This window comes from Somniosus microcephalus, unplaced genomic scaffold (assembly GCF_052327205.1).
Source record: "Somniosus microcephalus isolate GS21.2 unplaced genomic scaffold, FLI_Smic_1.0 scaffold229, whole genome shotgun sequence".
Lineage (NCBI taxonomy): Eukaryota > Metazoa > Chordata > Chondrichthyes > Squaliformes > Somniosidae > Somniosus > Somniosus microcephalus.
In genome coordinates, this window is record NW_028225416.1 from 335,040 (window position 1) to 353,536 (window position 18,497).

Consider the following 18,497-nt stretch of genomic DNA (forward strand, 5'->3'; position numbering starts at 1 on the left):
GTTTGTGGGATCTTGCTGTGCGCAAATTGGCTGCCGCATTTCCCACATTACAACAGTGATGACACTTCAAAAAACGTTCATTGGCTGTAAAGCGCATTGAGACGTCCAGTGGTCGCGAAAGGCGCTATATAAATGCAAGTCTTTCTTTTTATAGGAAAATGAAAAAAATTAATGTCACTCTTGTACACTGAGCGCACGCATCAAACCTGCCATTTTATTTGCAGGGTACAAAACGATACTGGAGTATAAAAAGCCGGACGGATCTTACGGAATATATTTACATCGCCCCAGCAGCACATGGTCAGTTTGAACTGGTTTGCTTTTATCATGCTTCCCCATACAATTTCTCTTTTGTGCGTTTCCCCATTCATTTGTGGTTCACCACAAGGCCTTGGAGAGGGTGCAGAAAAGATTTACAAGAATGGTTCCAGGGATGAGGGACTTCAGTTACTTGGATAGACTGGAAAAGCTGGGGTTGTTCTCCTTGGAGCAGAGAAGGTTGCAAGGAGATCTGATAGAGGTGTTCAAAATCATGAGAGGTCTGGACAGAGTAGATAGAGAGAGACTGTTCCCATTGGTGGAAGGGTTGAGAACCAGAGGACACAGATTTAAGGTGATTGGCAGAAGAACCAAAGGCGACATGAGGAAAAACTTTTTTACTCAGCGAGTGGTTAGGATCTGGAATTCACTGCCTGAGAGGGTGGTGGATGCAGATTCAATCGTGGCTTTCAAAAGGGAGTTGGATAATTATCTGATGGAAAAAAATGGCAGGACTACGGGGAAAGGGCGGGGGGGTGAGACTAGCTGAAGTGCTCCTGCAGAGAGCTGGCATGGGCTCAATGGGCCGAATGGCCTCCTTCCATGCTGTAACCATTCTATGATTCTATAATATGGTCGTAGTGTGCTCCTGTTTATCCTTAAGTAAGGTAAAAATTTCATATGCCACCGAGGGAAACATAGGGTAGACACTAGCTGAATACAGTAGAGCATCTGCTGGAATTGATTTATATATATGATGAAAGGGGAACGCAAATGGTATTATCACTGATTTACACTGGTTTGTGTATGTTTCAACTAAAGCTAATTAGCATTGCTGTTCAAATGCATTATATTATCGCAAGCTTTGTTTATGATGATTGTCATCTGAGCGAACTTGCCCGCAGATTAATCGCATTAAAAATCGTTTTCAAAAAATATAAATCCACTGCCCGCTGGGATTGTTTGCGTAGAGCAATTTAGCAGAGTTAGAAACATAGAAAAATAGGAGCAGGAGTAGGCCATTCGGCCCTTCAAGCCTGCTCCGCCATTCAACATGATCCTCTATCTCAATACCATATTCCCGCTCTCTCTAGACACAAAAGGCATCAAGGGGTATGGGGAAAGAGAGGGAATATGGTATTGAGATAGAGGATCAGCCATGATCATATTGAATGGCAGAGCAGGCTCGAAGGGCCAAATGGCCTACTCCTGCTCCTATTTTTCTATGTTTCAATGTTTCCTCATATCCCTTGATTCCTTCTGTGTCTAGAAATCTATCTATCTCCTTCTTAAATATATTCAGTGACTTGGCCTCCACAGTCTTCTGTGGTAGAGAATTCCACAGGTTCACCACTCACTGAGTGAAGACATTTCTCCTCAGCTCAATGTCCTACCCCGTATCCTGAGACTGTGACCCCTGGTTCTAGACCCCCCAGCCAGGGGAAACATCCTACCTGCATCCAGTCTCTCTAGCCCTGTCAGAATTTTATACGTTTCAATGAGATCCCCTCTCATTCTTCTAAACTCTAGTGAATACAGGCCTAGTCAACCCAATCTCTCCTCATACGACAGTCCTGCCATCCCAGGAATCAGTCTGGTGAACCTTCGCTGCACTCCCTCTATGGCAAGTATATCCTTTCTTAGGTAAGGAGACCAAAACTGCATAAGCTATCCTTGCTCCTGTACTCAAATCCTCTTGCAATGACGGTCAACATACCATTTGCCTTCCTAACTGCTTGCTGCACCTGCATGTTTGCTTTCAGTGACTGGTGTACAAGGACACCCAGGTCCCTTTCTACATCAACGTTTCCTAATCGATCACCATTTAAATAATGAAAATTGTGGGTTTGGGTTTAACTGTAAATGACAATACTTGAACAAGGCAGGGTGCATGCTCATTACCGATCTATCTTTAGGATGCATTTATTGCTTCACATTTCAGGTTAACCGCATTTATTGTGAAGATACTCTCAATAGTCCGGAGTCAAATCCAGGTTACAGAAGAGCACATTCAGCAATCCGCCTTGTATTTGGTGAATGGTCAGCTGGCAACTGGAGACTTTTATGATCCTCATCCTGTGATTGACAGAAAAATGCAGGTTATGTAAACGTTTGCATTAATCAACATCTCCCGGCCTCTTTGCATGCGTTTCCCTCCTTGTTGAGGTGATCGCCCTGTTAACTTGGGCGGTAGCACAGGAATTAGACAGGCTAAGCTTGTGGGCAATAAGGTAGCAGATGGAGCATAATAAAAGAAAAAGAAAGACTTGCATTTCTATAGCACCTTTCACGGCCACAGGACGTGTCAAAGCACTTTACAGCCAATGAAGTACCTTTGGAGCGTAGTCACTGTTGTAATGTGGGAAATGTAGAGAAATGGGAGGTTATTCACTTTGGTAGGAAGAATAGAAAGCAGAATATATTTTAAATGTTGAGGAACTATTAAATGTTGGTGTTCAGAGAGATTTAGGTGTCCTCGTACAGGAAACACAGAGAGTTAGCATTTAGGTACAGCAAGCAATTAGGAAGGCAAATGGCATGTTGGCCTTTATTGCAGGGGGGTTGGAGTATCAGAGTAAGGAAGTCTTACTACAATTGTACAGGGCCTTGGTGAGACCACACCTGGAGCACGGTGCACAGTTTTGGTCTCCTTATCTAAGGAAGGATATACTTGCCTTATGATGTTGTGGCAATGACGGAGACCTGGCTTACAAAAGGGCAGGATTGGGTATTAAATGTTCCTGGATATAAAGTGTTCAGGAAAGATAAGGAAGGAAAGATAAGAGGTGGTGTGGCAGTATTGGTTAAGGAGAATTGTACAGTGCTGGAGAGAGAGGATGTCCTGGAAGGGTCAAGGACAGAATCTATATGGCTAGAGTTAAGAAATAATAGAGGGGCCATTATACTACTGGGTGTATTCTACAGGCCACCAACTAGTGGGAAAAATATGGAGGAGCAAATTTGCAGAAAAATTACAGAGAGATGCAAGAACTATAGAGTAGTGATAATGGGGAACTTCAACTCTCCTAGTATAGACTGGGATAGTAATAGTGTTAAGGGCAGAGAGGGGGAAGAATTTCTGAGGTGTGTTCAGGGGAACGTTCTTGATCAGTACGTTTTCGGCCCAACGAGGAAGGAGGCATTGCTGGATCTGGTTCTGGGAATGAGGTAGGTCAAGTAGAGCAAGTGTCAGTAGGTGAACATTTAGGGACCAGTGATCATAGTATCATAAGGTTTAGATTAGCTACGAAAAAGGACAGGGAGCAATCTAGAGTAAGAATATATAATTGGAGGAAGGCCAATTTCAGGGGGTTGAAAACGGATCTGGCATGCAAAACTGTAATGGAACAATGGGCTGCCTTTAAAGAGGAAATAGTTCAGGAACAGCCGAGGTACATTCCCACTAGGGGAAAAGTGAGGACAACAGAAGTCAGAGCTCCCTGGATGACGAAAGAGATAGAGAGTAAGATGAAGCAGAAAAAGAGCGCGTATGACAGATGTCAGGTCGAGAATACACCAGGGAATCAGGCTAAATATAGAAAGTCCATCGCTGTGCGCCACAAGCCCTTAGTGCCCTGTCGTGGCCCTTTACCGACTGGTGGCAGAAATTTGACTGCACCCTGCGAGGCTGCTGCAGGCGATGTCAGTGCCAGCCTCGCGGGTCGCGAACCGGGCCGACCTCCACTCACAGGGTGGTATTTAAAGGGAGGTGCAGCCGCGACCTATGCTACCATTCTCTTTTTTTGGCCGACCTCCAGGTGGGCCGTGGCGTAGTCCTGGTCGCCATCGCGCAGCCCGGCACTGCGCCGCCCTGGTGGCCTAGTGTGGAGCCATCGGAGAGCCTGCAGAGTGCGCAGCGGCCCTCCGTGTTAGCTGAAGGGGAGGGGCGCTGACACGTGGCAGCGCTCCGTGGAGTCTCGGTTACCGCCCCACCAGGAAGTGGAGTGCCCGAGATTGTGCTCCACTTCCTGTGCGGGGCGGTAAGCCGAATTTAGCGGCAGGTGTGGTACTTCTGCGCCAGGCACTAAATATCTGGCCTTAACTTGGTTACCGCCCCCAAATGGGGCGTAACCTAATTTCGCGCCCATAGTTTAGCTTCGATCAACAACAACAACTTGTATTTATATAGCACCTTTAACATAGTAAAACGTCCCAAGGCGCTGCACAGGAGTGTTATAAGATAAAAAGTTTGATACCGAGCCACATAAGGAGAAATTAGGGCAGGTGACCCGAAGCTTGGTCAAAGAGGTAGGTTTTAAGGAGTGTCTTAAAAGGAGGAAAGAGAGGTAGAGAGGCGAAGAGGTTTAGGGAGGGAATTCCAGAGCTTAGGGCCTTGGCAGCTGATGGCACGGCCACCAATGGTTGAGCGATTATAATCAGGGGTGCTCAAGAGGGCAGAATTAGAGGAGTGCAGATATCTCAGGGGGTTCTGGGGTTGGAGGAGATTACAGAGATAGGGAGGGGTGAGGCCATGGAGGGAATTGAAAACAAGGATGAGAATTTTGAAATCAATGCGCTGCTTAACCAGGAGCCAATGTAGGTCAGCGAGCACAGGGGGTGATGGGCGAACGGGATTGGTGCGAGTTAGGACACGGGCAGCTGAGTTTTGGATGACCTCAAGTTTACGTAGGGTGGAATGTGGGAGGCCAGCCAGGAGTGCGTTGGAATAGTCAAGTCTAGAGGTAACAAAGGCATGGATGAGGGTTTCAGCAGCGGATGTACTGAGGCAAGGGCGGAGTCGGGCGATGTTACGGAGGTGGGAATAGGCGGTCTTTGTTATGCTGCGGATATGTGGTTGGAAGCTCATTTCAGGGTCAAAAATATGACACCAAGGTTGTGAACAGTGTGGTTCAGCCTCAGACAGAACTTAAGGAGAGGGATGGAGTCGGTGGCTAGGGAACGGAGTTTGTGGCGGGGACCGAAAACAATGGCTTCGGCCTTCCCACTATTCAATCGGAGAAAATTTCTGCTCATCCAGAACTGGATGCCGGACAAGGCAGTCCGACAGTTTAGAGACCGTGGAGGGGTCGAGAGAAGAGGTAGTGAGGTAGAGCTGGGTGTCGTCAGCGTACATGTGGAAACTGACGCTGTGTTTTCGAAATGAGTCAGATGTTGAAGCATAATTGCAACCCAGCTCTCCAGGCGGAACGACAGTTTTACACCCCTCACGCAATACTGCTCCTATCCCTTGACTTCAATAGAGAGTAAAATTGTAAAGCGAGTGCTGCACGCAATCCCGTCAATTTACTGAGCGGTGGGTGAGCTTGAAATTGCCCCCAAATGTTCTTCTAAAGCTTCCAGGTCATGAACCCCAGAGGAGTATGGCGGCCGTTTGGTGCCACTTGTCATTTCGCTGTCCAAATTCTATGCGTTCTAGGTGGTCAACGTTTCCTTATTTCTGCACCAAACATACGAACATATGAATTAGGAGCAGGAGTCGGCCACTCGGCACCTCGAGCCTGCTCCGCCATTCAATAAGATCATGGCTGATCTGATTGCTCCACATTCCCGCCTACCCCCGATAACTTTTCACCCCCTTGCTGATCAAGAATCTATCTACCTCTGCCTTAAAAATATTCAAAGACTCTGCTTCCACCTCCCTCTGAGGAAGAGAGTTCCAAAGACTCACGACCCTCTGGGAGAAAAAATTTCTCCTCATCTCTGTCTTAAATGGGCGATCCCTTATTTTTAAACAGTGACCCCTAGTTCTAGATTCTCCCACAAGAGGAAACATCCTCTCCACATCCACCCTGTCCAGACCCCTCAGGATCTTATATGTTTCAATCAAGTCACCTCTTACTCTTCTAAACTCCAGTGGATACAAGCCTAGCCTGCCCAACCTTTCCTCATAAGACAACCTGCCCATTCCAGGTATTAGTCTAGTAAACCTTCTCTGAACTGCTTCCAATGCATTTACATCCTTCCTTAAATAAGGAGACCAATACTGTACACAGTACTCCAGATGTGGTCTCACCAATGCCCTGTATAACTGAAGCATAACCTCCTTACCTTTGTATTCAATACCCTCGCAATAAACGATAACATTCTGTTAGCTTTCCTAATTACTTGCTGCTTCAATCTCACCGCTTCAATCATCTTCATTCTGGCTGCCGCCCCTCCCACCCTTTTTGCTGGCCTGAATCAAAATTCGGTTCACGAATCTAACTTGCTGCCTGGATCGCTCTCGCAGAATATCTGCACAAATCCAACTCAAACTCTGACTCAGAAAGAGAAGCAGGATATAGTAATCTGGGATGTAATGTTTAAGTTATCCACCAGATGGAGCCAAATATTAAGGGTTCACATTCACCAGTATTTAAGATAATGGGTCATGTATTCAATGTCCTGGTACACCAGTTAATACGGTAATGTGGCATTGCATTATGGGTATGACTCAGAGGTGGATCCTCCATCTTGGCTCGTGCAGTAAGAATTATGTGCCTTGCATCCAGCTGGTAAGAGCTATATGTCTCTGCTACACCGTGTAAATAAACAGTTGGGTTTTGTTTCTAAAATCTCGCTTCTCTCAGTTTCTGACCTTACCACTCGGATATCACATATTGGCGACGAGGATCAACAGATCACATCTTGACGGAGAAAGAAAAAAAAAAGAGCACTGAATACCGGATCATGGCTGCTACGGTAGGAAAGATCTCTCCTTTTGATGTTCAGACGCAGACCTGGGATGAATACTGCGAGGTGTTGATGCATTTCTTTGAGGCAAATGATATAGATGATGTCAGAAAAAGGTGAGCTATTTTGCTCACTTCCATGGGAAGTCAGGCGTATAGTTTAATGAGAAACTTATGCAGTCCTGCAAAGCCTGGAGACAGAGCATTTGCTGACTTAGTGGCCTTGTTAAAGGACCATTTCAATCCCAGACCGAGTGAGATTGTACAGCGTTTCAAATTTAATTCATGGAACAGAAAACCGGGAGAGACTGTATTGGATTATGTAGCGGTGTTGAGAAAATTGGCACACGATTGCAATTACGGCAACAACCTGAAAGACATGCTGAGAGATAGGCTAGTTTGTGGGATAATGGATGCTTGAATGCAGCGGAGATTATTGTCCGAGACTGGGCTTACATATGAAAAAGCGTTGGAACTTGCTCAAGTCATAGAGACAGCGAACCGAGATGTAAAAGAACTACAAGGTTCAGGCTGGGCAACTACAAAGCAAGTTGGAGGTCAGGTTATTGTGCACAAGTTAAACATGCGTCAGAAACCACAACGTGAGCATGTGAAGGCATGTTATAGATGCAATGGTGATCACCTGGTGAGGGAATGCAGGTTCCTGGAGGAAAAGTGCCACAAGTGTGGGAAAAAAGGACATATAAAACGCGCATGCAGGGCAAAAACAACTGTGGAGGAATACAAACCAAAAGGAGGAGGAAAGCAAAACCTAGGCAGAGAAGTGAAAAAACAGGGAGCACATCACATCAGCGGAGAAGCTGAGAAAGAAGACGACGTGCTCATAATGCATAGCATGGTAGAGAACATTCCAAAAGTGGATCCTATCACTTTGCAGCTGACAGTAAATGACTCTAAGGTCAACTTTGAAGTGGATACAGGATGCGGTGTGACCATAATGAACAGGGAGGAGTACTCAAAATTGTGGAACCGTGCAAAAGTTCCAGAGTTAAAGTCTTGCTCTATACAGCTTAAAACATATACCGGTGAACGAGTGGTGACATTGGGTACAGCTACTGTAACTGTGCAACACAGGGACACCGTGGAACAGCTACCTGTAGTTGTAGTATTGGGTTCCGGACCAAACCTGTTAGGTCGGGGCTGGATATAAGAAGTTAAATTAGATTGGGGAGCAATAAATCAAATAGAGGGAGGCAAACAGTTGTCGTTGCAAGAAGTGTTGATTGAACATGAGAACGTGTTCAAGGAAGAACTTGGCACATTTAATGGACCCCCAGCTAAGATTTATGTAGACAAGGAGGCACTGCCAAGGTTTTTTAAACAACGACCTGTGCCGTATGCCATGAAACCAAAGGTAGAGGTTGAGCTTGATCGTCTTTTGAGAGAGAATATACTGGAACCCGTGAAATGTTCAGAATGGGCAGCTCCCATTTTACCTGTTTTAAAACCGGACACTTCGGTAAGACTCTGTGGAGATTATAAATTGACAGTCAATAGGGTGTCTAAACTAGAACAGTATCCTATTCCCAAAATAGAGGATCTCTTTGCAAACCTGGCTGGATGGAAGAAATTCACAAAGCTGGATATGAGTCATGCATACTTGCAGATTACACTAGATGAGGAATCCAAGAAGTATGTAACCATAAATACACACAAGGGTTTGTTTACCTATAACCGCTTACCATTCGGTGTCTCATCTAGTCCAGCTATTTTCCAGAGGACTATCGAGGGTGTACTGCAAGGGATCCCACATGTTTCAATCTATCTGGATGACATTCTGGTAACGGGAAGAACCGACCAGGAGCATCTGAGCACTCTGAGAGAGGTACTACAAAGATTGGATAAGGCTGGGTTCCGGCTCAAGAGGAGTAAGTGCACTTTCCTGGGGAATGAGGCCGTGTTCCTGGGACACAGAGTGGATGCCACCGGGCTCCATCCAATCAAGGAGAAGGTACAAGCACTGCAGGAGGCCCCAGCTCCTATCAATGTGACTGAGTTAAAAGCTTACCTGGGACTGCTAAAATATTATAACAGATTTTTACCAAACTTTGCAACAGTGTTAGCACCTCAAGGGTAATAATCTCATTATTACCTGAGCCATGAGCGAATTTGGCTAGGACAAATAAAATTAGAGAGTTAAATGCGTGGCTCAAAGACTGGTTTGGGAGAAATGGGTTTTGCTTCCTGGGACACTGGCACCAGTACTGGGGCAGGAGGGAGCTGTTCCATTTGGACGGGCTTCACTTGGCCAGTGCTGGGACTAGAGTCCTGGCGGATCATATAACTAGGGCTGTAGAGAGGGCTTTAAACTAAATAGTGGGGGGGAGGTTCCTATAGAGCAAATAATAAAAATGACAACAGAGAAGGTCATAGACTTAGGTAGCAGTGGGGAAATTAAAAACCAGAGCATGTCAGGAAGGGGCAGAAGGTATGGAGTAAAAGGTAAAGTAATAAAAAGGGCAAAAGCAGGAACTAAGTGTCACAAAACATATTTGAAAGTTCCCTATCTGAATGCACGTAGCATTCATAACAAAATAGACGAGTTAATGGCACAAATAACCACATATGGGTATGATCTTGTGGCCATTACAGAAACATGGCTGCAGGGTGACAATGCCTGGGAATTAAACATACCAGGTTATTTAACGATCAGGAAGGACAGGCAGGAAGGAAGGGGAGGAGGGGTGGCTATGTTAATAAAGGAAGGAATCACTGTAATACAGAGAAATGATATTGGGTCAAAAGATCAGGATAATGAAACAGTTTGGGTGGAGGTAAGGAATAATAAGGGGAAAAAAACATTAGTGGGCGTAGTCTACAGGCCTCCGAACAGTTGCAACTCTGTTGGATGGAGTATCAATCAGGAAATAGTTGAGGCTTGTAATAAGGGAACATCTATAATTATGGGGGATTTTAACTATCATATTAATTGGACAAATCAAATTGGGCAGGGCTGCCTTGAGGATGAGTTCATTGAGTGTATTAGGGATGGGTTTCTTGAGCAGTATGTAACTGAACCGACCAGGGGGAAAGCAACCTTAGATCTGGTCCTGTGTAACGAGACAGGATTAATTAAAAATGTCCTTGTAAAGGATCCCCTTGGAATGAGTGACCATAACATGATTGAATTCCATATTCAATTTGAGGGTGAGAAGGTTGGATCTCAAACAAGCATGCTAAGCTTGAATAAAGGAGACTATGAAGGTATGAGAGTGGAATTGAGTAGAGTGGATTGGGAAAATAGATTAAAGGGTAAGACGATACATGATCAGTGGTGTACATTTAAGGAGTTATTTTACAACTTCCAAAAAATATATATTCCACTGAGAAGAAAAGGGTGTAAAAGAAAAGACAGCCATCCGTGGCTAAGTAAAGACATTAAGGATAGTATTCAACTAAAAACAAGGGCATATAAGGTAGCCAAATCTAGTGGGAGGATAGAGGATTGGGAAAACTTTAAAAGACAGCAACAAATAACAAAAAGATTGATTAAGAAAGGGAAGATTATGAAAGTAAATTAGCAAAAAATATAAAAACAGATAGTAAGAGTTTTTATAGTTATATAAAAAGAAAAAGGGTGGCTAAAGTTTATGTTGGTCCCTTAGAGGATGGGACCGTGAAATTAATGGTGGGAAATATGGAGATGGCAAAAACACTGAATGAATATTTTGTATCAGTCTTTACAATAGAGGACACTAAGAATATCCCAACACTGGACAAACAGGGGGCTATGGGGGGGGAGGAGCTAAACACGATCAAAATCACTAAGGAAGTGGTACTCGGTAAAATAATGGGACTCAAGGCGGATAAATCACCTGGACCTGATGGCTTACATCCTAGGGTCTTGAGGGAAGTGGCGGTCGGGATTGTGGATGCATTGGTAATAATTTTCCAAAACTCCCTGGATTCAGCAAAGGTCCCGGCAGACTGGAAAACTGCTAATGTAACACCCTTATTTAAAAAGGGCAGTAGACAGAAGGCTGGAAACTATAGACCGGTTAGCCTAACATCTGTGGTAGGTAAAATTTTGGAGTCCATTATTAAGGAGACAGTAACAGGACATTTGGATAATCATAATTTAATAGGACAAAGTCAGCATGGTTTTATGAAGGGGAAATCATGCTTGACAAATTTGCTGGAGTTCTTTGAGGAAGTAACATATAGGGTGGATAAAGGGGAACCAGTGGACGTAGTGTATTTAGACTTCCAAAAGGCATTTGACAAGGCGCCACACAAAATATTATTGCTTAAGATAAAAAATCACGGGATTGGGGGTAATATTCTGGCATGGATAGAGAATTGGCTATCTAACAGAAGGCAGAGAGTTGGGATAAGTGGTTCATTCTCAGACTGGCAATCAGTAACTAGTGGTGTTCCGCAGGGGTCCGTGCTGGGTCCCCAACTCTTGACAATCTATATTAACGATTTGGAGTAGGGGACCGAGTGTAACATATCAAAGTTTGCAGATGATACTAAGATGGGAGGGAAAGTAGTGAGTGAGCAGGACATAAAAAACCTGCAAGGGGACATAGACAGGCTCAGTAAGTGGGCAGAGATTTGGCAGATGGAATACAATACTGGAAAGTGTGAGGTTATGCACTTGGGCAGGAAAAATCGTAGAGCAAGTTATTATCTTAATGGCAAGAAACTGGAAAGTACTGAAGTACAAAGGGATCTGGGGGTCCTGGTGCACGAAACTCAAAAGGTTAGTATGCAGGTGCAGCAAGTGATTAAGAAGGCCAATGGAATGTTGGCTTTCATTGCTAGGGGGATAGAATATAAATACAGGGAGGTATTGCTTCAGTTGTACAAGGTGAGACTGCACCTGGAATACTGCATACAGTTTTGGTGTCCATATTTAAGAAAAGACATACTTGCTCTCGAGTCAGTACAAAGAAGGTTCACTCGGTTAATCCCGGGGATGAGGGGATGGACATATGAGGAGAGGTTGAGTAGATTGGGACTCTACTCATTGGAGTTCAGAAGAATGAGAGGCGATCTTATTGAAACATATAAGATTGTGAAGGGGTTGGATCGGGTGGATGCGGGGAGGATGTTCCTGATGATGGGTGAAGCTAGAACTAGGGGGCATAGAATAAGGGGCTGCTTTTTCAAAACTGAGATGAGGAGGAACTACTTCACTCAGAGGGTGGTAGGTCCATGGAATATGCTGCCCCAAAAGGCTGTAGTAGCTACATCATTACATAAATTTAAAACAGAAATAGACAGTTTCCTAGAAGTAAAGGGAATTAAGGGTTACGGGGAGCGGGCAGGAATTTGGACATGAGTTTAGGTTTGGATCAGTCATGGCCCTGTGGGTAGCGGAGTGGGCCCAGGGGCCATGTAGCCTGATCCTGCTCCTAGTTCGTGTGTCTAATTCTGTTAGTTTCAGGAGATAGCTCTGTGATAGAGATTGGCGTTTAGGATCAGATCAACCATGATCTTATTGAATGGCGGAGCAGGCTCGAGGGGCCGATTGGCCTACTCCTGCTCCTATTTCTTATGTTCTTATGTTCAAACTTCTACACAAGGAGACACAGTGGCAGTGGGAAGTGGAACAGAGGGATTCATTTGAACAGTCAAAGAAACTGATGCTGTCCTCGGATGTGCTGGTTCACTACAATGCAGAGAAAAACATAATTCTCTCTTGTGATGCTTCACCTTACGGGGTGGGGGCGGTTCTTTCACACAGCTTGGAAGATGGCACAGAAAGACCAATAGGGTTTATGTCTCGAATTCTGACACCAGCAGAAAAAAACTATTCCCAGTTAGATAAAGAGGGGTTAGCAGTAATGTTTGGGTTACAGAGGTTTCACAAGTACATATATGGCAGGAAATTCACCATATGCACCGATCATAAACCTCTTCTATCTCTTTTTAATGAAATGAAAGCAGTGCCACAAATGGTGTCACCCCGGATCCAGAGGTGGGCAGTGACGTTGAGGGCATATGAGTATGTTGTGGTGGTACCACTGGTTGTCCCTTACATTGAGACACATAATTCCCTTTAACTTACCTTAATGTATGTTTAACTTTCCTTTTGGGGCCGTTGCCCTTTTAACTTACCTGTTGGGGCCATTGCCCCTTTAAGACGCGCCCTAGTGCGCTGACGTCACGTACAACGTGATGTGCGTGCGCCAGCACAGCCCGGACTAGCGTCTTCGGCCTCAACGGCCAGCCGACGGGAGCGACGCGATCTTCCGCTCCCGCGGCAAGCACCGGCATAGCCCGGCCTAGCATCTTCGGCCTCAATGGCCAGCCGACGGGAGTGACGCGATCTTCCGCTCCCGCGGCAAGCACCGGCACAGCCCGGCCTCCCGACTTCGGCCTCAATGGCCAGCGACGCAACGACGCACGTCACGTGACGTCCTAAGCGCGGGAAATGCGAACAACGTGATGACGCCACAACACAAATGCGATGCCGTCATCACGCTCCCCACAGGACTGTGAACTCAGTCCTCGTGGAGTCCCCGCTGGGACAAGACCTACACCACGGTGCTCCTACAGTCAGCCATCTTACCTACTATCTTACCTGCTGTAATTAGCCTGTTCCTGTAAATAAACAACTTATTTATAGTTCGCCGAAGTCAAACTCTCTTATTTAGTGGCGATCTACATGAACCGCTACATTGATGACCCAACGACGTGAGTACAGGAGTTCATCAATTCCAACGCTACAATTGGTGAACCCGTATCCGTGAACGATTGTCATGGTAGCAACGCGCAGCCTGACCCTCGTCTTCCCACAAGACGACCAACGCGCAACCGACGAACAACCACGGAACAGCAACCGCCTAACACCGATTCCACCACAAGCGACCCCGTCTTTGCGAACGTCTTCGCAATGGAAGCACAGCTTGGAGGTGAGCCCATTTTTCACGAATGATTTCACAGAGGTAGAGCATGACCAACGGCAACCGTCATCCACCAGCGCTACAATTGGTGGGTTTGTGAACGTCTTTCACAAACGAAGCACGCTATGGAAGCATCAGCTATTCTGCTGTCGCTACCGCAATCTAGGGAGCCACGGTCTCCCTCGTGCTTTATGAAGGAAGAAGCCCTGTTCGCCGAGAACATCGATGCGGCACAGACCACGCACGTGCTCACGGTCTCCGTATTCGACTCTTCTACCGCCACACGGATCGTCCGCCTCTACATCCACAGCGACAGCAAGTATACATCTCTCCAAGCGCGGGGTACAGCATGTTCGGGCCCACAAAATCGGAGCACGCCCCGCGGGGATACCACGAGGACTCACCCCCGCAAAACACGAGGACGCACTCCTCGCGCACGAGGACACATCCCTCGTGAACACCGACGACTCCTTCTCCGCCGACGACGCACCAGCCCTTCAGCCTGCTGGTTGTGTTAAAAGGTAAGTTAAACATACATTAAGGTAAGTTAAAGGGAATTATGTGTCTCAATGTAAGGGACAACCAGTGGTACCGCCACAATGTCATTGTTTACAAGGCGGGCAAGTATCATGGGAACGCAAATGCCTTGAGCCGTCTTCCATTGCCAGGTACACCTATCCGTGCAGCTCCAGAGGACAGAGTTTTGATGTTGGAGGACACGGACACGGCAATTGTGACCGCAGAACAAGTAAGGACATGGACCTGTAAAGATCCATACTGTCTAGAGTCCGAGAATATGTGATGAGGGGTTGGCCACAGCATCCGGAAGGGACTGATTTCACACCTTACAGTGTCAGGAAGACGGAGCTGGGTGTGCAGGATGGTTGCGTGTTGTGGGGAGCACGAGTGATTATTCCACAGCCAGCACGACAGTCTATCCTAGGGCAACTACATCAGTGCCATCCTGGAGTTTCGCATATGAAAGCCTTGGCAAGGAGTTACTTGTGGTGGCCAAAGCTAGATGTGGAGATAGAAAATCTAGTCAAGACATGCAGCACTTGTCAAGTACACAGGAAGGCACCAGCAGCGGCTCCTCTCCACCCCTGGGAGTGGCCGGATAAACCATGGAGAAGATTACATGCAGATTATGCGGGTCCATTCATGGGAAAGATGTTCCTCATAATCATTGATGCCCATTCCAAATGGATGGATGTTTATCCTGTAAATTCTGCTTCATCTGCTATTACTATAGACTGCCTGTGTAGGAGTTTTAGTAATCAAGGGCTACCGGAGATCGTAGTAAGTGACAATGCCACGTGTTTTGTGAGTAGAGAGACAAAAGAGTTCATGAGAAACAATAGCATAGTGCACATGACCTCAGCTCCATATCATCCATCTTCAAAAGGACTTGCGGAGAGAGCCGTACAAACATTTAAGGAGATGATGAAAAAAAGTGCGGAAGGGAGTTTGGCAGCCAAGGTGTCACAAGTTCTGTTCAGCTACAGAATAACACCTCAATCTACCACAGGACTGTCTCCTGCTGAGCTGTTGTTAGGACGTCGACTACACTCCACTCTTGACCTGGTCCACCCAGATCTAAAAAGGAAGGCGGAAAACCGACAAATCAAACAAAAGGAGAGCCATGACAGAAGGACAAAGAGCTGCAGTTTTGGAGAAGGAGATGTGGTCCTTACCAGGAATTTCAGTTATTGTCCAAAATGGATTCCTGGCATCATAGACTCCATGACCGGTCCAGTATCATATACGGTCATGGTGGGAACTGGTCAGGTAGTACGCAGACATGTAGATCAGATACTGACCAGGCAAGGGGAAATCAAAATGGAGGTTCCAGAGGAGATGTCGGAGGACAAGTTGGCCCCCAGTTATCCAAATGCTTCGGTGGTACCACCACTACGAACAGAGCCATTTACACCTGGACTCCTTCGTCAAGAGGAAACCATCGTAGCAGAGTCAGATACTCTGAGTACTGCTCAGGAGCAGCAGGTGGCTCTACCACAACCAAGCAGGGACTTGACTGTAAGACATTCACCAAGGGCTCACAAGCCACCAGAGAGATTGATAACGACCTGCTAGATTCGTTCAGTATGGACTATCATTAAAGGAGTTTCCTTATGGGACTTTTTAAGGATGTTGCTTAGAAATTAATGTTCAACTTAAGAGGGGAGGGATATAGTAATCTGGGATGTAATGTTTAAGTTATCCACCAGATGGAGCCAAATATTAACGGTTCACATTCACCAGTATTTAAGGTAATGGGTCATGTATTCAATGTCCTGGTACACCAGTTAATATGGTAATGTGGCATTGCATTATGGGTATGACTCAGAGGTGGATCCTCCATCTTGGCTCATGCAGTAAGAATTATGTGCCTTGCATCCAGCTGGTAAGAGCTATGTCTCTCTGCTACACCATGTAAATAAACAGTTGGGTTTTGTTCCTAATATCTCGCTTCTCTCAGTTTCTCACCTTACCACTCAGATATCACAAGAATAAATGTGATCATGGCTGGGATGCTAACATGTCCACTTCATTGACGTTTCCCAGGCACTGAGCACATGAGTTGCCCTGAAGCGAAACATCACATTGGCCACGAAAGGAGAAAATTCATTTCTCCGCAGTGGAAAAATGTGCGCTGCCAACCCAGTGTGCAATTCATTTGCCAGAAGAACAACTGCCATGGAAGGAATTCTGCGAAGATTCACAAGGCTGATCCCTGGGATGGCAGGAATGACGTATGAGGAGAGATTGGGTCGATTGGGCTTATACTCGCTGGAGTTTAGAAGAATGAGACGGGATCTCATCGAAACTTATAAAATTCTGACAGGTCTGGACAAACTAGGTGCAGGTAGAATGTTCCTGATGGAAGGAGAGTCCAGAACCAGGGGTCATAGTCTAAGGATAAGGGGTAAACCATTTAGGACAGAGATGAAGAATTTCTTCACCCAGAGAGTGGTGAACCTATGGAATTCTCTACCACAGAAGGCGGTTGAGGCCAAGTCTTTAAATATATTCAAGAAGGAGTTCGATATATTTCTTAGAGCTAAAGGTATCAAGGGATATGGGGAGAAAGCAGGGACAGGGTACTGAGTTTGGATGATCAGCCATGATCTCATCAAATGGCGGAGCAGGCTTGAGGCACCGAATGGCCTACTCCTGCTCCTATCTTCTATGTTTCTATGTAACAGTAGCGCACTGGTGACGCAAATTTTTTTTTTTATCGAATAGTGAGAGCGACGTCTTGCCCAAACTAATTACCTCACTGTTGGTCTTTTGATTTATTTATTTTAGGGTGGAATTGGTGAACTAGAAAGCGACATTTCCATGACAGCCTTTGTTACCATAGCACTGATGCATTCCCTGCCTGCCTTTCAGCAAGATCCTGATCAAGAGCAACAAGTGGTAAGTCTCAATCATATGTGTTTATCCAAGCATTGTGTTTGTATGTTTGTCACAGAGGTGACGATGATGTGAATGGAAATTAAAAATCGGGAGAGAGATAAAACGGGCTGCAGACTCGCTATCGCCAGTTTCACACCATCGCTTAAAGTGAAAATTACCCCCAGAGACACAGGGTAAAATTCAACTCCGAGTGGGGCACAGAACGGGCGATAGTGGCTCTACCGCCTATTATAAATTCCGTCTGATTTTCCTTATCATTGACATCAGGTCCAGTGAACCATTTCAATATTTTAGAAACTTAGGGCTGGATTTTGCCAGCCCTGCGGAGGCGGGTGTGGAGGCGGGACTGCCGGGAAAATGGCAGAATCCTGGGGCAGGTGCCCAACCCGCCTCCGTGCCATCTTGCCGGGAGGCGGGTAGCCGTCCCGGGCCGAGTCCCATCTCCTTGGAGGTGGGAAGGGATTACAGCCACTGAACTGCCTGTTAACAGGTAGTTAACAGGCAGAAAATAGGACTATCCCCATTTTACCTACACAAGTGCGGGCTTCCCGAAGGCTCCGAAACCTGCCAGGGTCACCGAGACAAGTAGTGGGTCTGCGGGGTGAAAAAGAGCGCTGTGGAGGTAGGTGATGGGTGCAAGTGTGGAGAGGTGAGTAGGTGAGGTAAGTGGAAAGTGTTCGAAAAAGTTTACTTACCTTAGTCTCTCCCTGCAGGCTTCAATCGGTGGGGATGCGGAGAGTCTCGCATTCTCCAATGCAGCAACCATCTAATTTCTGCAAAAGAAAGAGGTTTGATGAGGTCTTGAATACAATAACTCATCAAACTACAGAGAATGTCAGTGTTTGACAGCTTCACAGAGCTGTCAAATGATGACAATTCATCTGTCAGTAATTTTTGACAGATGAAACTTCATACGCTGACGTTCCTATGTCTGTATTTATATACATAAATAATCAATAACACCATAAATTGTTACACAAATTGCAAACAGCGAATTCTCTGTGATAACAGGCTACGATGCCAGAACCCAGTTTGTTATATTTTCTGTGTGACAAACGGGATCAAACTACGATTCCAGATCTCAGGCTGAATTTCTTTTCTGCACTCATTCATAAAAGAAAAATGAGATTAAACCTCTTGTAGAAGTCACTGAGATGCCTTTTTCGTGAAACATAAACCTATTTCACAATTAAAACGTCCCCTCTTACTACGAACTGTACAGAACTGAAAAGGACTTGAATATAATTCTTCAAATCATCACACTACCTGCACATTTCCCACTAACTATAATAAAATGTATGTAATCTGTGTA

General features: G+C 45.7%; 1 long non-coding RNA gene across 1 annotated transcript; it reads left to right on the top strand.

Moving 5' to 3' along the window:
• Positions 1–221: 221 nt before the first annotated feature.
• LOC147082030 (uncharacterized) lies at positions 222–17,179 on the top strand. The gene is made up of 3 exons (XR_015076335.1): positions 222–300; positions 2,201–2,357; positions 17,075–17,179. It is a non-coding gene; the product is annotated as an uncharacterized LOC147082030 (long non-coding RNA).
• The last annotated feature ends 1,318 nt before the right edge of the window (positions 17,180–18,497 follow it).